Here is a 24,369-nt window from a genome sequence, read left to right on the forward strand (position 1 = left end):
CGAGGGGCTGCCTCTGGTGATGACTGGAGCAGTGGTTAATCACGCCCATCCACCACGTGACCCCGCGGCCCAATCCGCTCACTAGAGCAGCTGTCAATCACACGCAACCGCAGCCAGCCATGTCCAAGCACAAGGAGGTGCAATTCATCAGTTCCAACACCAGCAGCAGAGTGGCGCAGCGGAAGCGTGCTGGGCCCATAACCCAGAGGTCGATGGATCGAAACCATCCTCTGCTAAAGGCAACTTTTAATGTGGTTGCAGCCAACACTTGCACTGCAACTAATCCCAGCCTTGACAAGGATGCATCTCCAAAATCATTCTCTTTCAATTAATTTGAGGAGCTTTGGCTGATAGAGCACACTCATAAAATATGAGCTTGATATTAAAAGTCTTATTGTTTCCTCTTCTTTTACTAAATCAGTTTGCTTATCTGCAAGCAAATCGGATTATGATGCTGTGGCAATAACTGGGATCTGGCTCAAAGGGCAGGCGTGGGCCGTTAAAATAGCTGGATATCGGGTGTACATGAATGGTAGCAGTTGGGGTGGCAGTATTGGTTAAGGACAATGTTAGTGTTGACGAGAGAGGATGTCCTGTAAATATTGCAGGATACAGGCTGTTGGGCCTTCGGCCGCCGGAGGAAGACAGTGTTCCAAGATCAGGCCTTCAAATCTGGCACCAAGCTCATGGTATACAGGGCTGTAGTGATATCCGGCCTCCTGGGTGGCTCAGAGACATGGACCATATACAGCAATCACCTCAAATCGCTGGAGAAATACCACAACATCCTGCAAATCCCCTGGGAGGATAGACGCTTCAACGTCAGTGCTCTCGATCAAGCCAACATCCCCAGCATCGAAGCACTGACCACACTCGACCAGCTCCATTGGGCGGGCCACATTGTCCGCATTCTCGACACAAGACTCCCAAAACAAGCGCTCTACTAGGAATCCTACACGGCAAGTGAGCCGCAGGTGGGCAGAGGGAACGTTTCAAGGACATCCTCAAAGCCTCCTTGATAAAGTGCAACATCCCCACCGACACCTGGGAATCTCTTGCCAAAGAGCGCCCTAAGTGGAGGAAGAGCATCCGGGAGGGCGCTGAGCACCTCGAGTCTCGCCGCCGAGAACATGCAGAAAACAAGCGCAGGCAGCGGAAGGAGCGTGCGGCAAACCAGACTCCCCACCCACCCTTTCCTTTAACCACTCTCTGCCCCAGCTGTGACAGAGACTGTAATTCCTGTATTGGACTGAACAGCCACCTGAGAACTCACTTTTAGAGTGGAAGCAAGTCTTCCTCGATTTCGAGGGGCTGCCTCTGGTGATGACTGGAGCAGTGGTTAATCACGCCCATCCACCACGTGACCCCGCGGCCCAATCCGCTCACTAGAGCAGCTGTCAATCACACGCAACCGCAGCCAGCCATGTCCAAGCACAAGGAGGTGCAATTCATCAGTTCCAACACCAGCAGCAGAGTGGCGCAGCGGAAGCGTGCTGGGCCCATAACCCAGAGGTCGATGGATCGAAACCATCCTCTGCTAAAGGCAACTTTTAATGTGGTTGCAGCCAACACTTGCACTGCAACTAATCCCAGCCTTGACAAGGATGCATCTCCAAAATCATTCTCTTTCAATTAATTTGAGGAGCTTTGGCTGAGAGAGCACACTCATAAAATATGAGCTTGATATTAAAAGTCTTATTGTTTCCTCTTCTTTTACTAAATAAGTTTGCTTATCTGCAAGCAAATCGGATTATGATGCTGTGGCAATAACTGGGATCTGGCTCAAAGGGCAGGCGTGGGCCGTTAAAATAGCTGGATATCGGGTGTACATGAATGGTAGCAGTTGGGGTGGCAGTATTGGTTAAGGACAATGTTAGTGTTGACGAGAGAGGATGTCCTGTAAATATTGCAGGATACAGGCTGTTGGGCCTTCGGCCGCCGGAGGAAGACAGTGTTCCAAGATCAGGCCTTCAAATCTGGCACCAAGCTCATGGTATACAGGGCTGTAGTGATATCCGGCCTCCTGGGTGGCTCAGAGACATGGACCATATACAGCAATCACCTCAAATCGCTGGAGAAATACCACAACATCCTGCAAATCCCCTGGGAGGATAGACGCTTCAACGTCAGTGCTCTCGATCAAGCCAACATCCCCAGCATCGAAGCACTGACCACACTCGACCAGCTCCATTGGGCGGGCCACATTGTCCGCATTCTCGACACAAGACTCCCAAAACAAGCGCTCTACTAGGAATCCTACACGGCAAGTGAGCCGCAGGTGGGCAGAGGGAACGTTTCAAGGACATCCTCAAAGCCTCCTTGATAAAGTGCAACATCCCCACCGACACCTGGGAATCTCTTGCCAAAGAGCGCCCTAAGTGGAGGAAGAGCATCCGGGAGGGCGCTGAGCACCTCGAGTCTCGCCGCCGAGAACATGCAGAAAACAAGCGCAGGCAGCGGAAGGAGCGTGCGGCAAACCAGACTCCCCACCCACCCTTTCCTTTAACCACTGTCTGCCCCAGCTGTGACAGAGACTGTAATTCCTGTATTGGACTGAACAGCCACCTGAGAACTCACTTTTAGAGTGGAAGCAAGTCTTCCTCGATTTCGAGGGGCTGCCTCTGGTGATGACTGGAGCAGTGGTTAATCACGCCCATCCACCACGTGACCCCGCGGCCCAATCCGCTCACTAGAGCAGCTGTCAATCACACGCAACCGCAGCCAGCCATGTCCAAGCACAAGGAGGTGCAATTCATCAGTTCCAACACCAGCAGCAGAGTGGCGCAGCGGAAGCGTGCTGGGCCCATAACCCAGAGGTCGATGGATCGAAACCATCCTCTGCTAAAGGCAACTTTTAATGTGGTTGCAGCCAACACTTGCACTGCAACTAATCCCAGCCTTGACAAGGATGCATCTCCAAAATCATTCTCTTTCAATTAATTTGAGGAGCTTTGGCTGAGAGAGCACACTCATAAAATATGAGCTTGATATTAAAAGTCTTATTGTTTCCTCTTCTTTTACTAAATAAGTTTGCTTATCTGCAAGCAAATCGGATTATGATGCTGTGGCAATAATTGGGATCTGGCTCAAAGGGCAGGCGTGGGCCGTAAATATAGCTGGATATCGGGTGTACATGAATGGTAGCAGTTGAGGTGGCAGTATTGGTTAAGTTCAATGTTAGTGTTGACGAGAGAGGATGTCCTGTAAATATTGCAGGATACAGGCTGTTGGGCCTTCGGCCGCCGGAGGAAGACAGTGTTCCAAGATCAGGCCTTCAAATCTGGCACCAAGCTCATGGTATACAGGGCTGTAGTGATATCCGGCCTCCTGGGTGGCTCAGAGACATGGACCATATACAGCAATCACCTCAAATCGCTGGAGAAATACCACAACATCCTGCAAATCCCCTGGGAGGATAGACGCTTCAACGTCAGTGCTCTCGATCAAGCCAACATCCCCAGCATCGAAGCACTGACCACACTCGACCAGCTCCATTGGGCGGGCCACATTGTCCGCATTCTCGACACAAGACTCCCAAAACAAGCGCTCTACTAGGAATCCTACACGGCAAGTGAGCCGCAGGTGGGCAGAGGAAACGTTTCAAGCACATCCTCAAAGCCTCCTTGATAAAGTGCAACATCCCCACCGACACCTGGGAATCTCTTGCCAAAGAGCGCCCTAAGTGGAGGAAGAGCATCCGGGAGGGCGCTGAGCACCTCGAGTCTCGCCGCCGAGAACATGCAGAAAACAAGCGCAGGCAGCGGAAGGAGCGTGCGGCAAACCAGACTCCCCACCCACCCTTTCCTTTAACCACTGTCTGCCCCAGCTGTGACAGAGACTGTAATTCCTGTATTGGACTGAACAGCCACCTGAGAACTCACTTTTAGAGTGGAAGCAAGTCTTCCTCGATTTCGAGGGGCTGCCTCTGGTGATGACTGGAGCAGTGGTTAATCACGCCCATCCACCACGTGACCCCGCGGCCCAATCCGCTCACTAGAGCAGCTGTCAATCACACGCAACCGCAGCCAGCCATGTCCAAGCACAAGGAGGTGCAATTCATCAGTTCCAACACCAGCAGCAGTGTGGCGCAGCGGAAGCGTGCTGGGCCCATAACCCAGAGGTCGATGGATCGAAACCATCCTCTGCTAAAGGCAACTTTTAATGTGGTTGCAGCCAACACTTGCACTGCAACTAATCCCAGCCTTGACAAGGATGCATCTCTCAAATCATTCTCTTTCAATTAATTTGAGGAGCTTTGGCTGATAGAGCACACTCATAAAATATGAGCTTGATATTAAAAGTCTTATTGTTTCCTCTTCTTTTACTAAATAAGTTTGCTTATCTGCAAGCAAATCGGATTATGATGCTGTGGCAATAACTGGGATCTGGCTCAAAGGGCAGGCGTGGGCCGTTAAAATAGCTGGATATCGGGTGTACATGAATGGTAGCAGTTGGGGTGGCAGTATTGGTTAAGGACAATGTTAGTGTTGACGAGAGAGGATGTCCTGTAAATATTGCAGGATACAGGCTGTTGGGCCTTCGGCCGCCGGAGGAAGACAGTGTTCCAAGATCAGGCCTTCAAATCTGGCACCAAGCTCATGGTATACAGGGCTGTAGTGATATCCGGCCTCCTGGGTGGCTCAGAGACATGGACCATATACAGCAATCACCTCAAATCGCTGGAGAAATACCACAACATCCTGCAAATCCCCTGGGAGGATAGACGCTTCAACGTCAGTGCTCTCGATCAAGCCAACATCCCCAGCATCGAAGCACTGACCACACTCGACCAGCTCCATTGGGCGGGCCACATTGTCCGCATTCTCGACACAAGACTCCCAAAACAAGCGCTCTACTAGGAATCCTACACGGCAAGTGAGCCGCAGGTGGGCAGAGGGAACGTTTCAAGGACATCCTCAAAGCCTCCTTGATAAAGTGCAACATCCCCACCGACACCTGGGAATCTCTTGCCAAAGAGCGCCCTAAGTGGAGGAAGAGCATCCGGGAGGGCGCTGAGCACCTCGAGTCTCGCCGCCGAGAACATGCAGAAAACAAGCGCAGGCAGCGGAAGGAGCGTGCGGCAAACCAGACTCCCCACCCACCCTTTCCTTTAACCACTCTCTGCCCCAGCTGTGACAGAGACTGTAATTCCTGTATTGGACTGAACAGCCACCTGAGAACTCACTTTTAGAGTGGAAGCAAGTCTTCCTCGATTTCGAGGGGCTGCCTCTGGTGATGACTGGAGCAGTGGTTAATCACGCCCATCCACCACGTGACCCCGCGGCCCAATCCGCTCACTAGAGCAGCTGTCAATCACACGCAACCGCAGCCAGCCATGTCCAAGCACAAGGAGGTGCAATTCATCAGTTCCAACACCAGCAGCAGAGTGGCGCAGCGGAAGCGTGCTGGGCCCATAACCCAGAGGTCGATGGATCGAAACCATCCTCTGCTAAAGGCAACTTTTAATGTGGTTGCAGCCAACACTTGCACTGCAACTAATCCCAGCCTTGACAAGGATGCATCTCCAAAATCATTCTCTTTCAATTAATTTGAGGAGCTTTGGCTGATAGAGCACACTCATAAAATATGAGCTTGATATTAAAAGTCTTATTGTTTCCTCTTCTTTTACTAAATCAGTTTGCTTATCTGCAAGCAAATCGGATTATGATGCTGTGGCAATAACTGGGATCTGGCTCAAAGGGCAGGCGTGGGCCGTTAAAATAGCTGGATATCGGGTGTACATGAATGGTAGCAGTTGGGGTGGCAGTATTGGTTAAGGACAATGTTAGTGTTGACGAGAGAGGATGTCCTGTAAATATTGCAGGATACAGGCTGTTGGGCCTTCGGCCGCCGGAGGAAGACAGTGTTCCAAGATCAGGCCTTCAAATCTGGCACCAAGCTCATGGTATACAGGGCTGTAGTGATATCCGGCCTCCTGGGTGGCTCAGAGACATGGACCATATACAGCAATCACCTCAAATCGCTGGAGAAATACCACAACATCCTGCAAATCCCCTGGGAGGATAGACGCTTCAACGTCAGTGCTCTCGATCAAGCCAACATCCCCAGCATCGAAGCACTGACCACACTCGACCAGCTCCATTGGGCGGGCCACATTGTCCGCATTCTCGACACAAGACTCCCAAAACAAGCGCTCTACTAGGAATCCTACACGGCAAGTGAGCCGCAGGTGGGCAGAGGGAACGTTTCAAGGACATCCTCAAAGCCTCCTTGATAAAGTGCAACATCCCCACCGACACCTGGGAATCTCTTGCCAAAGAGCGCCCTAAGTGGAGGAAGAGCATCCGGGAGGGCGCTGAGCACCTCGAGTCTCGCCGCCGAGAACATGCAGAAAACAAGCGCAGGCAGCGGAAGGAGCGTGCGGCAAACCAGACTCCCCACCCACCCTTTCCTTTAACCACTCTCTGCCCCAGCTGTGACAGAGACTGTAATTCCTGTATTGGACTGAACAGCCACCTGAGAACTCACTTTTAGAGTGGAAGCAAGTCTTCCTCGATTTCGAGGGGCTGCCTCTGGTGATGACTGGAGCAGTGGTTAATCACGCCCATCCACCACGTGACCCCGCGGCCCAATCCGCTCACTAGAGCAGCTGTCAATCACACGCAACCGCAGCCAGCCATGTCCAAGCACAAGGAGGTGCAATTCATCAGTTCCAACACCAGCAGCAGAGTGGCGCAGCGGAAGCGTGCTGGGCCCATAACCCAGAGGTCGATGGATCGAAACCATCCTCTGCTAAAGGCAACTTTTAATGTGGTTGCAGCCAACACTTGCACTGCAACTAATCCCAGCCTTGACAAGGATGCATCTCCAAAATCATTCTCTTTCAATTAATTTGAGGAGCTTTGGCTGAGAGAGCACACTCATAAAATATGAGCTTGATATTAAAAGTCTTATTGTTTCCTCTTCTTTTACTAAATAAGTTTGCTTATCTGCAAGCAAATCGGATTATGATGCTGTGGCAATAATTGGGATCTGGCTCAAAGGGCAGGCGTGGGCCGTAAATATAGCTGGATATCGGGTGTACATGAATGGTAGCAGTTGAGGTGGCAGTATTGGTTAAGTTCAATGTTAGTGTTGACGAGAGAGGATGTCCTGTAAATATTGCAGGATACAGGCTGTTGGGCCTTCGGCCGCCGGAGGAAGACAGTGTTCCAAGATCAGGCCTTCAAATCTGGCACCAAGCTCATGGTATACAGGGCTGTAGTGATATCTGGCCTCCTGGGTGGCTCAGAGAAATGGACCATATACAGCAATCACCTCAAATCGCTGGAGAAATACCACAACATCCTGCAAATCCCCTGGGAGGATAGACGCTTCAACGTCAGTGCTCTCGATCAAGCCAACATCCCCAGCATCGAAGCACTGACCACACTCGACCAGCTCCATTGGGCGGGCCACATTGTCCGCATTCTCGACACAAGACTCCCAAAACAAGCGCTCTACTAGGAATCCTACACGGCAAGTGAGCCGCAGGTGGGCAGAGGAAACGTTTCAAGCACATCCTCAAAGCCTCCTTGATAAAGTGCAACATCCCCACCGACACCTGGGAATCTCTTGCCAAAGAGCGCCCTAAGTGGAGGAAGAGCATCCGGGAGGGCGCTGAGCACCTCGAGTCTCGCCGCCGAGAACATGCAGAAAACAAGCGCAGGCAGCGGAAGGAGCGTGCGGCAAACCAGACTCCCCACCCACCCTTTCCTTTAACCACTGTCTGCCCCAGCTGTGACAGAGACTGTAATTCCTGTATTGGACTGAACAGCCACCTGAGAACTCACTTTTAGAGTGGAAGCAAGTCTTCCTCGATTTCGAGGGGCTGCCTCTGGTGATGACTGGAGCAGTGGTTAATCACGCCCATCCACCACGTGACCCCGCGGCCCAATCCGCTCACTAGAGCAGCTGTCAATCACACGCAACCGCAGCCAGCCATGTCCAAGCACAAGGAGGTGCAATTCATCAGTTCCAACACCAGCAGCAGTGTGGCGCAGCGGAAGCGTGCTGGGCCCATAACCCAGAGGTCGATGGATCGAAACCATCCTCTGCTAAAGGCAACTTTTAATGTGGTTGCAGCCAACACTTGCACTGCAACTAATCCCAGCCTTGACAAGGATGCATCTCTCAAATCATTCTCTTTCAATTAATTTGAGGAGCTTTGGCTGATAGAGCACACTCATAAAATATGAGCTTGATATTAAAAGTCTTATTGTTTCCTCTTCTTTTACTAAATAAGTTTGCTTATCTGCAAGCAAATCGGATTATGATGCTGTGGCAATAACTGGGATCTGGCTCAAAGGGCAGGCGTGGGCCGTTAAAATAGCTGGATATCGGGTGTACATGAATGGTAGCAGTTGGGGTGGCAGTATTGGTTAAGGACAATGTTAGTGTTGACGAGAGAGGATGTCCTGTAAATATTGCAGGATACAGGCTGTTGGGCCTTCGGCCGCCGGAGGAAGACAGTGTTCCAAGATCAGGCCTTCAAATCTGGCACCAAGCTCATGGTATACAGGGCTGTAGTGATATCCGGCCTCCTGGGTGGCTCAGAGACATGGACCATATACAGCAATCACCTCAAATCGCTGGAGAAATACCACAACATCCTGCAAATCCCCTGGGAGGATAGACGCTTCAACGTCAGTGCTCTCGATCAAGCCAACATCCCCAGCATCGAAGCACTGACCACACTCGACCAGCTCCATTGGGCGGGCCACATTGTCCGCATTCTCGACACAAGACTCCCAAAACAAGCGCTCTACTAGGAATCCTACACGGCAAGTGAGCCGCAGGTGGGCAGAGGGAACGTTTCAAGGACATCCTCAAAGCCTCCTTGATAAAGTGCAACATCCCCACCGACACCTGGGAATCTCTTGCCAAAGAGCGCCCTAAGTGGAGGAAGAGCATCCGGGAGGGCGCTGAGCACCTCGAGTCTCGCCGCCGAGAACATGCAGAAAACAAGCGCAGGCAGCGGAAGGAGCGTGCGGCAAACCAGACTCCCCACCCACCCTTTCCTTTAACCACTGTCTGCCCCAGCTGTGACAGAGACTGTAATTCCTGTATTGGACTGAACAGCCACCTGAGAACTCACTTTTAGAGTGGAAGCAAGTCTTCCTCGATTTCGAGGGGCTGCCTCTGGTGATGACTGGAGCAGTGGTTAATCACGCCCATCCACCACGTGACCCCGCGGCCCAATCCGCTCACTAGAGCAGCTGTCAATCACACGCAACCGCAGCCAGCCATGTCCAAGCACAAGGAGGTGCAATTCATCAGTTCCAACACCAGCAGCAGAGTGGCGCAGCGGAAGCGTGCTGGGCCCATAACCCAGAGGTCGATGGATCGAAACCATCCTCTGCTAAAGGCAACTTTTAATGTGGTTGCAGCCAACACTTGCACTGCAACTAATCCCAGCCTTGACAAGGATGCATCTCCAAAATCATTCTCTTTCAATTAATTTGAGGAGCTTTGGCTGATAGAGCACACTCATAAAATATGAGCTTGATATTAAAAGTCTTATTGTTTCCTCTTCTTTTACTAAATCAGTTTGCTTATCTGCAAGCAAATCGGATTATGATGCTGTGGCAATAACTGGGATCTGGCTCAAAGGGCAGGCGTGGGCCGTTAAAATAGCTGGATATCGGGTGTACATGAATGGTAGCAGTTGGGGTGGCAGTATTGGTTAAGGACAATGTTAGTGTTGACGAGAGAGGATGTCCTGTAAATATTGCAGGATACAGGCTGTTGGGCCTTCGGCCGCCGGAGGAAGACAGTGTTCCAAGATCAGGCCTTCAAATCTGGCACCAAGCTCATGGTATACAGGGCTGTAGTGATATCCGGCCTCCTGGGTGGCTCAGAGACATGGACCATATACAGCAATCACCTCAAATCGCTGGAGAAATACCACAACATCCTGCAAATCCCCTGGGAGGATAGACGCTTCAACGTCAGTGCTCTCGATCAAGCCAACATCCCCAGCATCGAAGCACTGACCACACTCGACCAGCTCCATTGGGCGGGCCACATTGTCCGCATTCTCGACACAAGACTCCCAAAACAAGCGCTCTACTAGGAATCCTACACGGCAAGTGAGCCGCAGGTGGGCAGAGGGAACGTTTCAAGGACATCCTCAAAGCCTCCTTGATAAAGTGCAACATCCCCACCGACACCTGGGAATCTCTTGCCAAAGAGCGCCCTAAGTGGAGGAAGAGCATCCGGGAGGGCGCTGAGCACCTCGAGTCTCGCCGCCGAGAACATGCAGAAAACAAGCGCAGGCAGCGGAAGGAGCGTGCGGCAAACCAGACTCCCCACCCACCCTTTCCTTTAACCACTCTCTGCCCCAGCTGTGACAGAGACTGTAATTCCTGTATTGGACTGAACAGCCACCTGAGAACTCACTTTTAGAGTGGAAGCAAGTCTTCATCGATTTCGAGGGGCTGCCTCTGGTGATGACTGGAGCAGTGGTTAATCACGCCCATCCACCACGTGACCCCGCGGCCCAATCCGCTCACTAGAGCAGCTGTCAATCACACGCAACCGCAGCCAGCCATGTCCAAGCACAAGGAGGTGCAATTCATCAGTTCCAACACCAGCAGCAGAGTGGCGCAGCGGAAGCGTGCTGGGCCCATAACCCAGAGGTCGATGGATCGAAACCATCCTCTGCTAAAGGCAACTTTTAATGTGGTTGCAGCCAACACTTGCACTGCAACTAATCCCAGCCTTGACAAGGATGCATCTCCAAAATCATTCTCTTTCAATTAATTTGAGGAGCTTTGGCTGAGAGAGCACACTCATAAAATATGAGCTTGATATTAAAAGTCTTATTGTTTCCTCTTCTTTTACTAAATAAGTTTGCTTATCTGCAAGCAAATCGGATTATGATGCTGTGGCAATAATTGGGATCTGGCTCAAAGGGCAGGCGTGGGCCGTAAATATAGCTGGATATCGGGTGTACATGAATGGTAGCAGTTGAGGTGGCAGTATTGGTTAAGTTCAATGTTAGTGTTGACGAGAGAGGATGTCCTGTAAATATTGCAGGATACAGGCTGTTGGGCCTTCGGCCGCCGGAGGAAGACAGTGTTCCAAGATCAGGCCTTCAAATCTGGCACCAAGCTCATGGTATACAGGGCTGTAGTGATATCTGGCCTCCTGGGTGGCTCAGAGAAATGGACCATATACAGCAATCACCTCAAATCGCTGGAGAAATACCACAACATCCTGCAAATCCCCTGGGAGGATAGACGCTTCAACGTCAGTGCTCTCGATCAAGCCAACATCCCCAGCATCGAAGCACTGACCACACTCGACCAGCTCCATTGGGCGGGCCACATTGTCCGCATTCTCGACACAAGACTCCCAAAACAAGCGCTCTACTAGGAATCCTACACGGCAAGTGAGCCGCAGGTGGGCAGAGGAAACGTTTCAAGCACATCCTCAAAGCCTCCTTGATAAAGTGCAACATCCCCACCGACACCTGGGAATCTCTTGCCAAAGAGCGCCCTAAGTGGAGGAAGAGCATCCGGGAGGGCGCTGAGCACCTCGAGTCTCGCCGCCGAGAACATGCAGAAAACAAGCGCAGGCAGCGGAAGGAGCGTGCGGCAAACCAGACTCCCCACCCACCCTTTCCTTTAACCACTGTCTGCCCCAGCTGTGACAGAGACTGTAATTCCTGTATTGGACTGAACAGCCACCTGAGAACTCACTTTTAGAGTGGAAGCAAGTCTTCCTCGATTTCGAGGGGCTGCCTCTGGTGATGACTGGAGCAGTGGTTAATCACGCCCATCCACCACGTGACCCCGCGGCCCAATCCGCTCACTAGAGCAGCTGTCAATCACACGCAACCGCAGCCAGCCATGTCCAAGCACAAGGAGGTGCAATTCATCAGTTCCAACACCAGCAGCAGAGTGGCGCAGCGGAAGCGTGCTGGGCCCATAACCCAGAGGTCGATGGATCGAAACCATCCTCTGCTAAAGGCAACTTTTAATGTGGTTGCAGCCAACACTTGCACTGCAACTAATCCCAGCCTTGACAAGGATGCATCTCTAAAATCATTCTCTTTCAATTAATTTGAGGAGCTTTGGCTGATAGAGCACACTCATAAAATATGAGCTTGATATTAAAAGTCTTATTGTTTCCTCTTCTTTTACTAAATAAGTTTGCTGATCTGCAAGCAAATCGGAATATGATGCTGTGGCAATAACTTGGATCTGGCTCAAAGGGCAGGCGTGGGCCGTTAAAATAGCTGGATATCGGGTGTACATGAATGGTAGCAGTTGGGGTGGCAGTATTGGTTAAGGACAATGTTAGTGTTGACGAGAGAGGATGTCCTGTAAATATTGCAGGATACAGGCTGTTGGGCCTTCGGCCGCCGGAGGAAGACAGTGTTCCAAGATCAGGCCTTCAAATCTGGCACCAAGCTCATGGTATACAGGGCTGTAGTGATATCCGGCCTCCTGGGTGGCTCAGAGACATGGACCATATACAGCAATCACCTCAAATCGCTGGAGAAATACCACAACATCCTGCAAATCCCCTGGGAGGATAGACGCTTCAACGTCAGTGCTCTCGATCAAGCCAACATCCCCAGCATCGAAGCACTGACCACACTCGACCAGCTCCATTGGGCGGGCCACATTGTCCGCATTCTCGACACAAGACTCCCAAAACAAGCGCTCTACTAGGAATCCTACACGGCAAGTGAGCCGCAGGTGGGCAGAGGAAACGTTTCAAGCACATCCTCAAAGCCTCCTTGATAAAGTGCAACATCCCCACCGACACCTGGGAATCTCTTGCCAAAGAGCGCCCTAAGTGGAGGAAGAGCATCCGGGAGGGCGCTGAGTACCTCGAGTCTCGCCGCCGAGAACATGCAGAAAACAAGCGCAGGCAGCGGAAGGAGCGTGAGGCAAACCAGACTCCCCACCCACCCTTTCCTTTAACCACTGTCTGCCCCAGCTGTGACAGAGACTGTAATTCCTGTATTGGACTGAACAGCCACCTGAGAACTCACTTTTAGAGTGGAAGCAAGTCTTCCTCGATTTCGAGGGGCTGCCTCTGGTGATGACTGGAGCAGTGGTTAATCACGCCCATCCACCACGTGACCCCGCGGCCCAATCCGCTCACTCGAGCAGCTGTCAATCACACGCAACCGCAGCCAGCCATGTCCAAGCACAAGGAGGTGCAATTCATCAGTTCCAACACCAGCAGCAGAGTGGCGCAGCGGAAGCGTGCTGGGCCCATAACCCAGAGGTCGATGGATCGAAACCATCCTCTGCTAAAGGCAACTTTTAATGTGGTTGCAGCCAACACTTGCACTGCAACTAATCCCAGCCTTGACAAGGATGCATCTCCAAAATCATTCTCTTTCAATTAATTTGAGGAGCTTTGGCTGAGAGAGCACACTCATAAAATATGAGCTTGATATTAAAAGTCTTATTGTTTCCTCTTCTTTTACTAAATAAGTTTGCTTATCTGCAAGCAAATCGGATTATGATGCTGTGGCAATAATTGGGATCTGGCTCAAAGGGCAGGCGTGGGCCGTAAATATAGCTGGATATCGGGTGTACATGAATGGTAGCAGTTGAGGTGGCAGTATTGGTTAAGTTCAATGTTAGTGTTGACGAGAGAGGATGTCCTGTAAATATTGCAGGATACAGGCTGTTGGGCCTTCGGCCGCCGGAGGAAGACAGTGTTCCAAGATCAGGCCTTCAAATCTGGCACCAAGCTCATGGTATACAGGGCTGTAGTGATATCCGGCCTCCTGGGTGGCTCAGAGACATGGACCATATACAGCAATCACCTCAAATCGCTGGAGAAATACCACAACATCCTGCAAATCCCCTGGGAGGATAGACGCTTCAACGTCAGTGCTCTCGATCAAGCCAACATCCCCAGCATCGAAGCACTGACCACACTCGACCAGCTCCATTGGGCGGGCCACATTGTCCGCATTCTCGACACAAGACTCCCAAAACAAGCGCTCTACTAGGAATCCTACACGGCAAGTGAGCCGCAGGTGGGCAGAGGGAACGTTTCAAGGACATCCTCAAAGCCTCCTTGATAAAGTGCAACATCCCCACCGACACCTGGGAATCTCTTGCCAAAGAGCGCCCTAAGTGGAGGAAGAGCATCCGGGAGGGCGCTGAGCACCTCGAGTCTCGCCGCCGAGAACATGCAGAAAACAAGCGCAGGCAGCGGAAGGAGCGTGCGGCAAACCAGACTCCCCACCCACCCTTTCCTTTAACCACTGTCTGCCCCAGCTGTGACAGAGACTGTAATTCCTGTATTGGACTGAACAGCCACCTGAGAACTCACATTTAGAGTGGAAGCAAGTCTTCCTCGATTTCGAGGGGCTGCCTCTGGTGATGACTGGAGCAGTGGTTAATCACGCCCATCCACCACGTGACCCCGCGGCCCAATCCGCTCACTAGAGCAGCTGTCAATCACACGCAACCGCAGCCAGCCATGTCCCAGCACAAGGAGGTGCAATTCATCAGTTCCAACACCAGCAGCAGAGTGGCGCAGCGGAAGCGTGCTGGGCCCATAACCCAGAGGTCGATGGATCGAAACCATCCTCTGCTAAAGGCAACTTTTAATGTGGTTGCAGCCAACACTTGCACTGCAATTAATCCCAGCCTTGACAAGGATGCATCTCCAAAATCATTCTCTTTCAATTAATTTGAGGAGCTTTGGCTGATAGAGCACACTCATAAAATATGAGCTTGATATTAAAAGTCTTATTGTTTCCTCTTCTTTTACTAAATAAGTTTTGCTGATCTGCAAGCAAATCGGAATATGATGCTGTGGCAATAACTGCGATCTGGCTCAAAGGGCAGGCGTGGGCCGTAAATATAGCTGGATATCGGGTGTACATGAATGGTAGCAGTTGGGGTGGCAGTATTGGTTAAGGACAATGTTAGTGTTGACGAGAGAGGATGTCCTGTAAATATTGCAGGATACAGGCTGTTGGGCCTTCGGCCGCCGGAGGAAGACAGTGTTCCAAGATCAGGCCTTCAAATCTGGCACCAAGCTCATGGTATACAGGGCTGTAGTGATATCCGGCCTCCTGGGTGGCTCAGAGACATGGACCATATACAGCAATCACCTCAAATCGCTGGAGAAATACCACAACATCCTGCAAATCCCCTGGGAGGATAGACGCTTCAACGTCAGTGCTCTCGATCAAGCCAACATCCCCAGCATCGAAGCACTGACCACACTCGACCAGCTCCATTGGGCGGGCCACATTGTCCGCATTCTCGACACAAGACTCCCAAAACAAGCGCTCTACTAGGAATCCTAGACGGCAAGTGAGCCGCAGGTGGGCAGAGGGAACGTTTCAAGGACATCCTCAAAGCCTCCTTGATAAAGTGCAACATCCCCACCGACACCTGGGAATCTCTTGCCAAAGAGCGCCCTAAGTGGAGGAAGAGCATCCGGGAGGGCGCTGAGCACCTCGAGTCTCGCCGCCGAGAACATGCAGAAAACAAGCGCAGGCAGCGGAAGGAGCGTGCGGCAAACCAGACTCCCCACCCACCCTTTCCTTTAACCACTGTCTGCCCCAGCTGTGACAGAGACTGTAATTCCTGTATTGGACTGAACAGCCACCTGAGAACTCACTTTTAGAGTGGAAGCAAGTCTTCCTCGATTTCGAGGGGCTGCCTCTGGTGATGACTGGAGCAGTGGTTAATCACTCCCATCCACCACGTGACCCCGCGGCCCAATCCGCTCACTAGAGCAGCTGTCAATCACACGCAACCGCAGCCAGCCATGTCCAAGCACAAGGAGGTGCAATTCATCAGTTCCAACACCAGCAGCAGAGTGGCGCAGCGGAAGCGTGCTGGGCCCATAACCCAGAGGTCGATGGATCGAAACCATCCTCTGCTAAAGGCAACTTTTAATGTGGTTGCAGCCAACACTTGCACTGCAACTAATCCCAGCCTTGACAAGGATGCATCTCTAAAATCATTCTCTTTCAATTAATTTGAGGAGCTTTGGCTGATAGAGCACACTCATAAAATATGAGCTTGATATTAAAAGTCTTATTGTTTCCTCTTCTTTTACTAAATAAGTTTTGCTGATCTGCAAGCAAATCGGAATATGATGCTGTGGCAATAACTGCGATCTGGCTCAAAGGGCAGGCGTGGGCCGTAAATATAGCTGGATATCGGGTGTACATGAATGGTAGCAGTTGGGGTGGCAGTATTGGTTAAGGACAATGTTAGTGTTGACGAGAGAGGATGTCCTGTAAATATTGCAGGATACAGGCTGTTGGGCCTTCGGCCGCCGGAGGAAGACAGTGTTCCAAGATCAGGCCTTCAAATCTGGCACCAAGCTCATGGTATACAGGGCTGTAGTGATATCCGGCCTCCTGGGTGGCTCAGAGACATGGACCATATACAGCAATCACCTCAAATCACTGGAGAAATACCACAACATCCTGCAAATCCCCTGGGAGGATAGACGCTTCAACGTCAGTGCTCTCGATCAAGCCAACATCCCCAGCATCGAAGCACTGACCACACTCGACCAGCTCCATTGGGCGGGCCACATTGTCCGCATTCTCGACACAAGACTCCCAAAACAAGCGCTCTACTAGGAATCCTACACGGCAAGTGAGCCGCAGGTGGGCAGAGGGAACGTTTCAAGGACATCCTCAAAGCCTCCTTGATAAAGTGCAACATCCCCACCGACACCTGGGAATCTCTTGCCAAAGAGCGCCCTAAGTGGAGGAAGAGCATCCGGGAGGGCGCTGAGCACCTCGAGTCTCGCCGCCGAGAACATGCAGAAAACAAGCGCAGGCAGCGGAAGGAGCGTGCGGCAAACCAGACTCCCCACCCACCCTTTCCTTTAACCACTGTCTGCCCCAGCTGTGACAGAGACTGTAATTCCTGTATTGGACTGAACAGCCACCTGAGAACTCACTTTTCGAGTGGAAGCAAGTCTTCCTCGATTTCGAGGGGCTGCCTCTGGTGATGACTGGAGCAGTGGTTAATCACTCCCATCCACCACGTGACCCCGCGGCCCAATCCGCTCACTAGAGCAGCTGTCAATCACACGCAACCGCAGCCAGCCATGTCCAAGCACAAGGAGGTGCAATTCATCAGTTCCAACACCAGCAGCAGAGTGGCGCAGCGGAAGCGTGCTGGGCCCATAACCCAGAGGTCGATGGATCGAAACCATCCTCTGCTAAAGGCAACTTTTAATGTGGTTGCAGCCAACACTTGCACTGCAACGAATCCCAGCCTTGACAAGGATGCATCTCTAAAATCATTCTCTTTCAATTAATTTGAGGAGCTTTGGCTGACAGAGCACACTCATAAAATATGAGCTTGATATTAAAAGTCTTATTGTTTCCTCTTCTTTTACTAAATAAGTTTTGCTGATCTGCAAGCAAATCGGAATATGATGCTGTGGCAATAACTGCGATCTGGCTCAAAGGGCAGGCGTGGGCCGTAAATATAGCTGGATATCGGGTGTACATGAATGGTAGCAGTTGGGGTGGCAGTATTGGTTAAGGACAATGTTAGTGTTGACGAGAGAGGATGTCCTGTAAATATTGCAGGATACAGGCTGTTGGGCCTTCGGCCGCCGGAGGAAGACAGTGTTCCAAGATCAGGCCTTCAAATCTGGCACCAAGCTCATGGTATACAGGGCTGTAGTGATATCCGGCCTCCTGGGTGGCTCAGAGACATGGACCATACACAGCAATCACCTCAAATCGCTGGAGAAATACCACAACATCCTGCAAATCCCCTGGGAGGATAGACGCTTCAACGTCAGTGCTCTCGATCAAGCCAACATCCCCAGCATCGAAGCACTGACCACACTCGACCAGCTCCATTGGGCGGGCCACATTGTCCGCATTCTCGACACAAGACTCCCAAAACAAGCGCTCTACTAGGAATCCTACACGGCAAGTGAGCCGCAGGTGGGCAGAGGGAACGTTTCAAGGACATCCTCAAAGCCTCCTTGATAAAGTGCAACATCCCCACCGACACCTGGGAATCTCTTGCCAAAGAGCGCCCTAAGTGGAGGAAGAGCATCCGGGAGGGCGCTGAGCACCTCGAGTCTCGCCGCCGAGAACATGCAGAAAACAAGCGCAGGCAGCGGAAGGAGCGTGCGGCAAACCAGACTCCCCACCCACCCTTTCCTTTAACCACTGTCTGCCCCAGCTGTGACAGAGACTGTAATTCCTGTATTGGACTGAACAGCCACCTGAGAACTCACATTTAGAGTGGAAGCAAGTCTTCCTCGATTTCGAGGGGCTGCCTCTGGTGATGACTGGAGCAGTGGTTAATCACGCCCATCCACCACGTGACCCCGCGGCCCAATCCGCTCACTAGAGCAGCTGTCAATCACACGCAACCGCAGCCAGCCATGTCCCAGCACAAGGAGGTGCAATTCATCAGTTCCAACACCAGCAGCAGAGTGGCGCAGCGGAAGCGTGCTGGGCCCATAACCCAGAGGTCGATGGATCGAAACCATCCTCTGCTAAAGGCAACTTTTAATGTGGTTGCAGCCAACACTTGCACTGCAATTAATCCCAGCCTTGACAAGGATGCATCTCTAAAATCATTCTCTTTCAATTAATTTGAGGAGCTTTGGCTGATAGAGCACACTCATAAAATATGAGCTTGATATTAAAAGTCTTATTGTTTCCTCTTCTTTTACTAAATAAGTTTTGCTGATCTGCAAGCAAATCGGAATATGATGCTGTGGCAATAACTGCGATCTGGCTCAAAGGGCAGGCGTGGGCCGTAAATATAGCTGGATATCGGGTGTACATGAATGGTAGCAGTTGGGGTGGCAGTATTGGTTAAGGACAATGTTAGTGTTGACGAGAGAGGATGTCCTGTAAATATTGCAGGATACAGGCTGTTGGGCCTTCGGCCGCCGGAGGAAGACAGTGTTCCAAGATCAGGCCTTCAAATCTGGCACCAAGCTCATGGTATACAGGGCTGTAGTGATATCCGGCCTCCTGGGTGGCTCAGAGACATGGACCATATACAGCAATCACCTCAAATCACTGGAGAAATACCACAACATCCTGCAAATCCCCTGGGAGGATAGACGCTTCAACGTCAGTGCTCTCGATCAAGCCAACATCCCCAGCATCGAAGCACTGACCACACTCGACCAGCTCCATTGGGCGGGCCACATTGTCCGCATTCTCGACACAAGACTCCCAAAACAAGCGCTCTACTAGGAATCCTACACGGCAAGTGAGCCGCAGGTGGGCAGAGGGAACGTTTCAAGGACATCCTCAAAGCCTCCTTGATAAAGTGCAACATCCCCACCGACACCTGGGAATCTCTTGCCAAAGAGCGCCCTAAGTGGAGGAAGAGCATCCGGGAGGGCGCTGAGCACCTCGAGTCTCGCCGCCGAGAACATGCAGAAAACAAGCGCAGGCAGCGGAAGGAGCGTGCGGCAAACCAGACTCCCCACCCACCCTTTCCTTTAACCACTGTCTGCCCCAGCTGTGACAGAGACTGTAATTCCTGTATTGGACTGAACAGCCACCTGAGAACTCACTTTTCGAGTGGAAGCAAGTCTTCCTCGATTTCGAGGGGCTGCCTCTGGTGATGACTGGAGCAGTGGTTAATCACTCCCATCCACCACGTGACCCCGCGGCCCAATCCGCTCACTAGAGCAGCTGTCAATCACACGCAACCGCAGCCAGCCATGTCCAAGCACAAGGAGGTGCAATTCATCAGTTCCAACTCCAGCAGCAGAGTGGCGCAGCGGAAGCGTGCTGGGCCCATAACCCAGAGGTCGATGGATCGAAACCATCCTCTGCTAAAGGCAACTTTTAATGTGGTTGCAGCCAACACTTGCACTGCAACGAATCCCAGCCTTGACAAGGATGCATCTCTAAAATCATTCTCTTTCAATTAATTTGAGGAGCTTTGGCTGATAGAGCACACTCATAAAATATGAGCTTGATATTAAAAGTCTTATTGTTTCCTCTTCTTTTACTAAATAAGTTTTGCTGATCTGCAAGCAAATCGGAATATGATGCTGTGGCAATAACTGCGATCTGGCTCAAAGGGCAGGCGTGGGCCGTAAATATAGCTGGATATCGGGTGTACATGAATGGTAGCAGTTGGGGTGGCAGTATTGGTTAAGGACAATGTTAGTGTTGACGAGAGAGGATGTCCTGTAAATATTGCAGGATACAGGCTGTTGGGCCTTCGGCCGCCGGAGGAAGACAGTGTTCCAAGATCAGGCCTTCAAATCTGGCACCAAGCTCATGGTATACAGGGCTGTAGTGATATCCGGCCTCCTGGGTGGCTCAGAGACATGGACCATATACAGCAATCACCTCAAATCACTGGAGAAATACCACAACATCCTGCAAATCCCCTGGGAGGATAGACGCTTCAACGTCAGTGCTCTCGATCAAGCCAACATCCCCAGCATCGAAGCACTGACCACACTCGACCAGCTCCATTGGGCGGGCCACATTGTCCGCATTCTCGACACAAGACTCCCAAAACAAGCGCTCTACTAGGAATCCTACACGGCAAGTGAGCCGCAGGTGGGCAGAGGGAACGTTTCAAGGACATCCTCAAAGCCTCCTTGATAAAGTGCAACATCCCCACCGACACCTGGGAATCTCTTGCCAAAGAGCGCCCTAAGTGGAGGAAGAGCATCCGGGAGGGCGCTGAGCACCTCGAGTCTCGCCGCCGAGAACATGCAGAAAACAAGCGCAGGCAGCGGAAGGAGCGTGCGGCAAACCAGACTCCCCACCCACCCTTTCCTTTAACCACTGTCTGCCCCAGCTGTGACAGAGACTGTAATTCCTGTATTGGACTGAACAGCCACCTGAGAACTCACTTTTCGAGTGGAAGCAAGTCTTCCTCGATTTCGAGGGGCTGCCTCTGGTGATGACTGGAGCAGTGGTTAATCACTCCCATCCACCACGTGACCCCGCGGCCCAATCCGCTCACTAGAGCAGCTGTCAATCACACGCAACCGCAGCCAGCCATGTCCAAGCACAAGGAGGTGCAATTCATCAGTTCCAACTCCAGCAGCAGAGTGGCGCAGCGGAAGCGTGCTGGGCCCATAACCCAGAGGTCGATGGATCGAAACCATCCTCTGCTAAAGGCAACTTTTAATGTGGTTGCAGCCAACACTTGCACTGCAACGAATCCCATCCTTGACAAGGATGCATCTCTAAAATCATTCTCTTTCAATTAATTTGAGGAGCTTTGGCTGACAGAGCACACTCATAAAATATGAGCTTGATATTAAAAGTCTTATTGTTTCCTCTTCTTTTACTAAATAAGTTTTGCTGATCTGCAAGCAAATCGGAATATGATGCTGTGGCAATAACTGCGATCTGGCTCAAAGGGCAGGCGTGGGCCGTAAATATAGCTGGATATCGGGTGTACATGAATGGTAGCAGTTGGGGTGGCAGTATTGGTTAAGGACAATGTTAGTGTTGACGAGAGAGGATGTCCTGTAAATATTGCAGGATACAGGCTGTTGGGCCTTCGGCCGCCGGAGGAAGACAGTGTTCCAAGATCAGGCCTTCAAATCTGGCACCAAGCTCATGGTATACAGGGCTGTAGTGATATCCGGCCTCCTGGGTGGCTCAGAGACATGGACCATACACAGCAATCACCTCAAATCGCTGGAGAAATACCACAACATCCTGCAAATCCCCTGGGAGGATAGACGCTTCAACGTCAGTGCTCTCGATCAAGCCAACATCCCCAGCATCGAAGCACTGACCACACTCGACCAGCTCCATTGGGCGGGCCACATTGTCCGCATTCTCGACACAAGACTCCCAAAACAAGCGCTCTACTAGGAATCCTACACGGCAAGTGAGCCGCAGGTGGGCAGAGGGAACGTTTCAAGGACATCCTCAAAGCCTCCTTGATAAAGTGCAACATCCCCACCGACACCTGGGAATCTCTTGCCAAAGAGCGCCCTAAGTGGAGGAAGAGCATCCGGGAGGGCGCTGAGCACCTCGAGTCTCGCCGCCGAGAACATGCAGAAAACAAGCGCAGGCAGCGGAAGGAGCGTGCGGCAAACCAGACTCCCCACCCACCCTTTCCTTTAACCACTGTCTGCCCCAGCTGTGACAGAGACTGTAATTCCTGTATTGGACTGAACAGCCACCTGAGAACTCACATTTAGAGTGGAAGCAAGTCTTCCTCGATTTCGAGGGGCTGCCTCTGGTGATGACTGGAGCAGTGGTTAATCACGCCCATCCACCACGTGACCCCGCGGCCCAATCCGCTCACTAGAGCAGCTGTCAATCACACGCAACCGCAGCCAGCCATGTCCAAGCACAAGGAGGTGCAATTCATCAGTTCCAACACCAGCAGCAGAGTGGCGCAGCGGAAGCGTGCTGGGCCCATAACCCAGAGGTCGATGGATCGAAACCATCCTCTGCTAAAGGCAACTTTTAATGTGGTTGCAGCCAACACTTGCACTGCAACGAATCCCAGCCTTGACAAGGATGCATCTCTAAAATCATTCTCTTTCAATTAATTTGAGGAGCTTTGGCTGACAGAGCACACTCATAAAATATGAGCTTGATATTAAAAGTCTTATTGTTTCCTCTTCTTTTACTAAATAAGTTTTGCTGATCTGCAAGCAAATCGGAATATGATGCTGTGGCAATAACTGCGATCTGGCTCAAAGGGCAGGCGTGGGCCGTAAATATAGCTGGATATCGGGTGTACATGAATGGTAGCAGTTGGGGTGGCAGTATTGGTTAAGGACAATGTTAGTGTTGACGAGAGAGGATGTCCTGTAAATATTGCAGGATACAGGCTGTTGGGCCTTCGGCCGCCGGAGGAAGACAGTGTTCCAAGATCAGGCCTTCAAATCTGGCACCAAGCTCATGGTATACAGGGCTGTAGTGATATCCGGCCTCCTGGGTGGCTCAGAGACATGGACCATATACAGCAATCACCTCAAATCACTGGAGAAATACCACAACATCCTGCAAATCCCCTGGGAGGATAGACGCTTCAACGTCAGTGCTCTCGATCAAGCCAACATCCCCAGCATCGAAGCACTGACCACACTCGACCAGCTCCATTGGGCGGGCCACATTGTCCGCATTCTCGACACAAGACTCCCAAAACAAGCGCTCTACTAGGAATCCTACACGGCAAGTGAGCCGCAGGTGGGCAGAGGGAACGTTTCAAGGACATCCTCAAAGCCTCCTTGATAAAGTGCAACATCCCCACCGACACCTGGGAATCTCTTGCCAAAGAGCGCCCTAAGTGGAGGAAGAGCATCCGGGAGGGCGCTGAGCACCTCGAGTCTCGCCGCCGAGAACATGCAGAAAACAAGCGCAGGCAGCGGAAGGAGCGTGCGGCAAACCAGACTCCCCACCCACCCTTTCCTTTAACCACTGTCTGCCCCAGCTGTGACAGAGACTGTAATTCCTGTATTGGACTGAACAGCCACCTGAGAACTCACTTTTCGAGTGGAAGCAAGTCTTCCTCGATTTCGAGGGGCTGCCTCTGGTGATGACTGGAGCAGTGGTTAATCACTCCCATCCACCACGTGACCCCGCGGCCCAATCCGCTCACTAGAGCAGCTGTCAATCACACGCAACCGCAGCCAGCCATGTCCAAGCACAAGGAGGTGCAATTCATCAGTTCCAACTCCAGCAGCAGAGTGGCGCAGCGGAAGCGTGCTGGGCCCATAACCCAGAGGTCGATGGATCGAAACCATCCTCTGCTAAAGGCAACTTTTAATGTGGTTGCAGCCAACACTTGCACTGCAACGAATCCCATCCTTGACAAGGATGCATCTCTAAAATCATTCTCTTTCAATTAATTTGAGGAGCTTTGGCTGACAGAGCACACTCATAAAATATGAGCTTGATATTAAAAGTCTTATTGTTTCCTCTTCTTTTACTAAATAAGTTTTGCTGATCTGCAAGCAAATCGGAATATGATGCTGTGGCAATAACTGCGATCTGGCTCAAAGGGCAGGCGTGGGCCGTAAATATAGCTGGATATCGGGTGTACATGAATGGTAGCAGTTGGGGTGGCAGTATTGGTTAAGGACAATGTTAGTGTTGACGAGAGAGGATGTCCTGTAAATATTGCAGGATACAGGCTGTTGGGCCTTCGGCCGCCGGAGGAAGACAGTGTTCCAAGATCAGGCCTTCAAATCTGGCACCAAGCTCATGGTATACAGGGCTGTAGTGATATCCGGCCTCCTGGGTGGCTCAGAGACATGGACCATACACAGCAATCACCTCAAATCGCTGGAGAAATACCACAACATCCTGCAAATCCCCTGGGAGGATAGACGCTTCAACGTCAGTGCTCTCGATCAAGCCAACATCCCCAGCATCGAAGCACTGACCACACTCGACCAGCTCCATTG

At 51.5% G+C, this 24,369-nt stretch overlaps 17 non-coding genes across 17 annotated transcripts; all 17 read left to right on the forward strand.

The window, feature by feature from the left end:
- Positions 1-164: 164 nt before the first annotated feature.
- On the forward strand, positions 165-236 carry trnam-cau (transfer RNA methionine (anticodon CAU)). The gene has a single exon. It is a non-coding gene; the product is annotated as a tRNA-Met (tRNA).
- A 1,232-nt stretch (positions 237-1,468) lies between these two features.
- On the forward strand, positions 1,469-1,540 carry trnam-cau (transfer RNA methionine (anticodon CAU)). Its single transcript has one exon. It is a non-coding gene; the product is annotated as a tRNA-Met (tRNA).
- Positions 1,541-2,772: 1,232 nt separating this feature from the next.
- trnam-cau (transfer RNA methionine (anticodon CAU)) lies at positions 2,773-2,844 on the forward strand. Its single transcript has one exon. It is a non-coding gene; the product is annotated as a tRNA-Met (tRNA).
- Positions 2,845-5,380: 2,536 nt separating this feature from the next.
- Positions 5,381-5,452, forward strand: trnam-cau (transfer RNA methionine (anticodon CAU)). The gene has a single exon. It is a non-coding gene; the product is annotated as a tRNA-Met (tRNA).
- Positions 5,453-6,684: 1,232 nt separating this feature from the next.
- Positions 6,685-6,756, forward strand: trnam-cau (transfer RNA methionine (anticodon CAU)). Its single transcript has one exon. It is a non-coding gene; the product is annotated as a tRNA-Met (tRNA).
- A 2,536-nt stretch (positions 6,757-9,292) lies between these two features.
- On the forward strand, positions 9,293-9,364 carry trnam-cau (transfer RNA methionine (anticodon CAU)). Its single transcript has one exon. It is a non-coding gene; the product is annotated as a tRNA-Met (tRNA).
- A 1,232-nt stretch (positions 9,365-10,596) lies between these two features.
- trnam-cau (transfer RNA methionine (anticodon CAU)) lies at positions 10,597-10,668 on the forward strand. The gene has a single exon. It is a non-coding gene; the product is annotated as a tRNA-Met (tRNA).
- Positions 10,669-11,900: 1,232 nt separating this feature from the next.
- On the forward strand, positions 11,901-11,972 carry trnam-cau (transfer RNA methionine (anticodon CAU)). Its single transcript has one exon. It is a non-coding gene; the product is annotated as a tRNA-Met (tRNA).
- A 1,232-nt stretch (positions 11,973-13,204) lies between these two features.
- trnam-cau (transfer RNA methionine (anticodon CAU)) lies at positions 13,205-13,276 on the forward strand. Its single transcript has one exon. It is a non-coding gene; the product is annotated as a tRNA-Met (tRNA).
- Positions 13,277-14,508: 1,232 nt separating this feature from the next.
- On the forward strand, positions 14,509-14,580 carry trnam-cau (transfer RNA methionine (anticodon CAU)). Its single transcript has one exon. It is a non-coding gene; the product is annotated as a tRNA-Met (tRNA).
- A 1,233-nt stretch (positions 14,581-15,813) lies between these two features.
- trnam-cau (transfer RNA methionine (anticodon CAU)) lies at positions 15,814-15,885 on the forward strand. The gene has a single exon. It is a non-coding gene; the product is annotated as a tRNA-Met (tRNA).
- Positions 15,886-17,118: 1,233 nt separating this feature from the next.
- On the forward strand, positions 17,119-17,190 carry trnam-cau (transfer RNA methionine (anticodon CAU)). The gene has a single exon. It is a non-coding gene; the product is annotated as a tRNA-Met (tRNA).
- A 1,233-nt stretch (positions 17,191-18,423) lies between these two features.
- trnam-cau (transfer RNA methionine (anticodon CAU)) lies at positions 18,424-18,495 on the forward strand. The gene has a single exon. It is a non-coding gene; the product is annotated as a tRNA-Met (tRNA).
- Positions 18,496-19,728: 1,233 nt separating this feature from the next.
- trnam-cau (transfer RNA methionine (anticodon CAU)) lies at positions 19,729-19,800 on the forward strand. Its single transcript has one exon. It is a non-coding gene; the product is annotated as a tRNA-Met (tRNA).
- Positions 19,801-21,033: 1,233 nt separating this feature from the next.
- Positions 21,034-21,105, forward strand: trnam-cau (transfer RNA methionine (anticodon CAU)). Its single transcript has one exon. It is a non-coding gene; the product is annotated as a tRNA-Met (tRNA).
- Positions 21,106-22,338: 1,233 nt separating this feature from the next.
- On the forward strand, positions 22,339-22,410 carry trnam-cau (transfer RNA methionine (anticodon CAU)). The gene has a single exon. It is a non-coding gene; the product is annotated as a tRNA-Met (tRNA).
- Positions 22,411-23,643: 1,233 nt separating this feature from the next.
- Positions 23,644-23,715, forward strand: trnam-cau (transfer RNA methionine (anticodon CAU)). Its single transcript has one exon. It is a non-coding gene; the product is annotated as a tRNA-Met (tRNA).
- The last annotated feature ends 654 nt before the right edge of the window (positions 23,716-24,369 follow it).

Source organism: Pristiophorus japonicus, unplaced genomic scaffold, assembly GCF_044704955.1.
Source record: "Pristiophorus japonicus isolate sPriJap1 unplaced genomic scaffold, sPriJap1.hap1 HAP1_SCAFFOLD_539, whole genome shotgun sequence".
In the NCBI taxonomy this organism is placed as follows: domain Eukaryota; kingdom Metazoa; phylum Chordata; class Chondrichthyes; family Pristiophoridae; genus Pristiophorus; species Pristiophorus japonicus.